Consider the following 4,971-nt stretch of genomic DNA (forward strand, 5'->3'; position numbering starts at 1 on the left):
AGGAGCCGAGCAGACTGCGCCATCCGCTGCGCCATCCGCTGCGCTGTCCGCCGCGCCCTCCGCCGGGCCTTCCCAGCGCCGGCTCCGCGACTTCGGACACGTCCCCGCAGCCTGTCACCGTAGTGGGTCCGCCGGACCTTCCCACCACCGGCCCCGCCACGCAGGAGCCGAGCAGACTACACCATCTGCTGCGCCATCCGCTGCGCTGTCCGCCGCGCCCTCCGCCGGGCCTTCCCAGCGCCGGCTCCGCGACTTCAGATGAGTCCCCGCAGCCTGTCACCGTGGTGGGTCCGCCGGACCTTTCCGCCACTGGCCCCGCTACGCAGGAGCCGAGCAGACTGCGCCATCTGCTGCGCCATCCGCTGCGCTGTCCGCCGCGCCCTCCGCCGGGCCTTCCCAGCGCCGGCTCCGCGACTTCGGACACGTCCCCGCAGCCTGTCACCGTAGTGGGTCCGCCGGACCTTCCCACCACCGGCCCCGCCGCGCAGGAGCCGAGGAGACCGCTCCGTCCGCCTGACATTCCCGCCGCCGCCTCCGCCGCGCAGGAGCCGAGGAGACCGCGCCATCTGCTGTGCCGTCCTCCGGGCCCTCCCACCGCCGGCTCCGCGACTTCGGACGCGTCCCCGCCGCCTGTCACCGTGGTGGGTCCGCTGGAGCTTGCCGCCACCGGCCCCGCCGCGCAGGAGCCGAGGAGACCGTGCCGTCCACCGGACCTTCCCGCCGCTGGCCCCGCCGCCCAGGAGCCGAGGAGACCGTGCCGTCCGCTGTGCCGTCCTCCGGGCCCTCCCACCGCCGGCTCCGCGACTTTGGACGCGTCCCCGCAGCCTGTCACCGTGGTGGGTGCGCCGGACCTTCCTACCACCGGCCCCGCCGCGCAGGAGCCGAGGAGACCGCGCCGTCCGCCGGACCTTCCCTCCGCCGGCTCCGCGACTTCAGACGAGTCCCCGCAGCCTGTCACTGTGGTGCGTCCACTGGACCTTCCCGCCGCCGGCCCCACCGCGCAGGAGCCGAGGAGACCGCGCCGTCCGCTGCGCCGTCCGCTATGCCGTCCGCCGGGCCTTCCCACCGCCGGTTCCGCGACTTTGGACGCATCCCCGCAGCCTGTCACCGTGGTGGGTCCACCGGACCTTCCCGCCACCGGTCCCGCCGCGCAGGAGCCGAGGAGACCGCGCCGTCCGCCGGACCTTCCCGCCGCCAGCTTCGCGACTTCAGACGAGTCCCCGCAGCCTGTCACTGTGGTGGGTCCGCCGGACCTTCCCGCCACTGGCCCCGCCACGCAGGAGCCGAGCAGACTGCGCCATCTGCTGCGCCATCCGCTGCGCTGTCCGCCGCGCCGTCCGCCGGGCCTTCCCACCGCCGGCTCCGTGACTTCGGACACGTCCCCGCAGCCTGTCACCGTAGTGGGTCCGCCGGACCTTCCCACCACCGGCCCCGCCGCGCAGGAGCCGAGGACACCCCTCCGTCCGCCTGACATTCCCGCCGCCGCCCCCGCCGCGCAGGAGCCGAGGAGACCGCGCCGTCCGCTGCGCCGTCCGCTGTGCCGTCCGCCGGGCCTTCCCACCGCCGGCTCCGCGACTTCGGACGCGTCCCCGCAGCCTGTCACCGTGGTGGGTCCGCTGGACCTTCCCGCCGCCGACCCAGCCGCGCAGGAGCCGAGGAGACCGCTCTGTCCGCCGAACATTCCCGCCGCCGGCCCCGCCGCGCAGGAGCCGAGGAGACCGTGCTGTCCACCGGACCTTCCCGCCCCTGGCCCCGCCGCCCAGGAGCCGAGGAGACCGCGCCGTCCGCTGCGCCGTCCGCTGTGCCGTCCGCCGGGCCTTCCCACCACCGGTTCCGCGACTTTGGACGCATCCCCGCAGCCTGTCACCGTGGTGGGTCCACCGGACCTTCCCGCCACCGGTCCCGCCGCGCAGGAGCCGAGGAGACCGCGCCGTCCGCCGGACCTTCCCGCCGCCAGCTCCGCGACTTCAGACGAGTCCCCGCAGCCTGTCACCGTGGTGGGTCCGCCGGACCTTCCCGCCACTGGCCCCGCCACGCAGGAGGCGAGCAGACTGCGCCATCTGCTGCGCCATCCGCTGCGCTGTCCGCCGCGCTGTCCGCCGCGCCGTCCGCCGGGCCTTCCCACCGCCGGCTCTGCGACTTCGGACACGTCCCCGCAGCCTGTCACCGTAGTGGGTCCGCTGGACCTTCCCACCACCGGCCCCGCCGTGCAGGAGCCGAGGAGGCCGCTCCGTCCGCCTGACATTCCCGCCGCCGCCCCCGCCGCGCAGGAGCCAAGGAGACGGCTCAGTCCGCTGGACCTTCCCGCCGCCGGCCCCGCCGCGCAGGAGCCAAGGAGACCGCGCCATCTGCTGTGCCGTCCTCCGGGCCCTCCCACCGCCGGCTCCACGACTTCGGACGCGTCCCCGCCGCCTGTCACCGTGGTGGGTCCGCTGGAGCTTGCCGCCGCCGGCCCCGCCGCACAGGAGCCGAGGAGACCGTGCCGTCCACCGGACCTTCCCGCCGCTGGCCCCGCCGCCCAGGAGCCGAGGAGACCGTGCCGTCCGCTGTGCCGTCCTCCGGGCCCTCCCACCGCCGGCTCCGCGACTTCGGACGCGTCCCCGCAGCCTGTCACCGTGGTGGGTCCGCCGGACCTTCCCGCCACAGGCCCCGCCGCGCAGGAGCCGAGGAGACCGCGCCATCTGCTGTGCCGTCCTCCGGGCCTTCCCACCGCCGGCTCCGTGACTTCGGACGCGTCCCCGCATCCTGTCACCGTGGTGGGTCCACCGGACCTTCCCGCCACCGGTCCCGTCGCGCAGGAGCCGAGGAGACCGCGCCGTCCGCCGGACCTTCCCGCCGCCAGCTCCGCGACTTCAGACGAGTCCCCGCAGCCTGTCACCGTGGTGGGTCCGCCGGACCTTCCCGCCACTGGCCCCGCCACGCAGGAGGCGAGCAGACTGCGCCATCTGCTGCGCCATCCGCTGCGCTGTCCGCCGCGCCGTCCGCCGGGCCTTCCCACCGCCCGCTCGGCGACTTCGGACGCGTCCCCGCTGCCTGTCACCGTGGTGGGTCCCCCGGACCTTCCCGCCAGCGGCCCTGCCGCGCAGGAGCCGAGGAGACCGCGCCATCCTCTGGACCTTCCCACCACCGGCCCCGCCGCGCAGGAGCCGAGGAGACCGCGTCGTCCGCCGGACCTTCCCGCTGCCCGCCCCGCCGCGCAGGAGCCGAGGAGACCGCGCAGTCCGCTGCGACGTCCGCTGCGCAGTCCGCCGGGCCTTCCCACCACCGGCTCCGCGACTTCGGACGCGTCCCCGCAGCCTGTCACCGTGGTGGGTTACTATGAAATGCTAGGTGTGCAGAGACATGCCTCCACTGAGGACATTAAGAAGGCGTACCGGAAACTGGCCCTGAAGTGGCACCCGGATAAGAACCCCGACAACAAAGAGGAGGCGGAGAGGAAGTTCAAGCAGGTGGCCGAGGCCTACCACGTGCTGTCAGATGCTAAAAAGCGGGACATCTATGACAAATACGGCAAAGAGGGATTGAATGGAGGTGGAGGTGGCACTCACTTCGACGACTCGTTCAGCGAGTTTGACTTCACGTTCTGGGTATTCTTTGGTGGACGGGATCCATTTCTGTTCGACTTCTTTGAAGGCCCCTTCAAGGAGTTCTTTGGGCCTCGGCGGGGCTCGCGTGGGAGGAGCCGCGGCGCAGGCTCGTTCTTCTCCGCCTTCAGTGGATTTCCATCATTCGGAGGAGGGTTTTCTTCTTTTGATAGCTGAATTTTCTTTTTTGGGGCCACTCGGTCACCGGGGCCTCACTTCATTCGCTTCCACCACGTGTGGTGGTAGTGGGATGGGCAACTTCAAGTCCGTGTCAACTTCCACCAAGATTGTTAACGGCTGAAAAATCACTACAAAGAGAATTGTGGAGAAGGGCCAGGAAAGGGTGGAGGTTGAGGAAGACGGCCAGCTCAAGTCCTTGACGATAAATGGGAAGGAGCAGCAGCTACGCTTGGATAACAAGTAACTCGGCGCACGCATGAAACAGAGATGTTACATTCTGGAAGAATCCTTTTTCAAACTTTCCCTGGTTCCTGGGTAATGGTCCAGGGCCATTTCATTTAACTGGCTCTTCTACTCCCATTATTAAATTTAAATACTTCCTAAAAGGTATTGTTTATAATGTAAATTGTATCACCCCTGTGCAGACATCACCACTGTGTAGCTGCAGGATGTTCCGTCTCCCTGAAAGGAAACCCCACACCAGAAGTTCTTACTCACCCCTCCTGCCCCTGGCAACCCCTGATGTGCTCAGTGTCTCTGATCCATTATCAGAGATGTTACATGGGTTGCCTTTTTTTTTTTTTTTTTTTTTTTTTCCTTTTGCTTACACATTTTTGTTTTTTGAAAGGAAAATCCCAGGTGGATTAGAGATCAGATGTAAAAAAGAAGCCCTTTGGTACAATCTCAGGGTATAGACCACTGTCCAAAGTGTGACTGCAGGGTCAGAAGCCAGTCAGGCAGCGGCTGTCTCCTCCTGCGCACAAAACAGTAATGAGGAAGATGCAGACATTGGGGAAGACAAACCACAAGCTGGGAAGCATCCCTCAAAGCCTAGGCAGATAAGGTTTAGCCTTTCTGCGGTGCAGCAAACTCTTGGAAGTCTGTGTTATCTAAAGGAACCTATAGCAAACAGACACTTCCATTGGCAGGTGGTGCCCACGTCTCTGCATATCAGAGATGCCCGACCTCCCCAGTGGGGGAACACACACTGCAAACACTGAGGACAGAGCACTGTCATCATCAGACAGGCAGTCTAGTCCTGGGGACAAAGTGAGGAATTAGAGGCCCAGAAGATCCCCTGGAGTGAAGGGGGAAAGGCCCTTCCTCTGGGACGACAATGTGCCAGTCCCGTCTAAGGCCTGCAGGTGCTCACCTTTTCCTGGCAGTGGTCACCCTAGTTTACCTCACAGAAATTCTTGCACAATTG

The 4,971-nt window shown here is 67.1% G+C and overlaps 1 pseudogene; it reads left to right on the top strand.

The window, feature by feature from the left end:
• Nucleotides 1-3,208: 3,208 nt before the first annotated feature.
• LOC150004107 (dnaJ homolog subfamily B member 6 pseudogene) lies at nucleotides 3,209-4,008 on the top strand (annotated as a pseudogene).
• Nucleotides 4,009-4,971: the final 963 nt, after the last annotated feature.

The sequence above is a fragment of the Furipterus horrens genome, unplaced genomic scaffold, assembly GCF_987537825.1.
Source record: "Furipterus horrens unplaced genomic scaffold, mFurHor1.1.pri manual_scaffold_7, whole genome shotgun sequence".
Classification (NCBI taxonomy): domain Eukaryota; kingdom Metazoa; phylum Chordata; class Mammalia; order Chiroptera; family Furipteridae; genus Furipterus; species Furipterus horrens.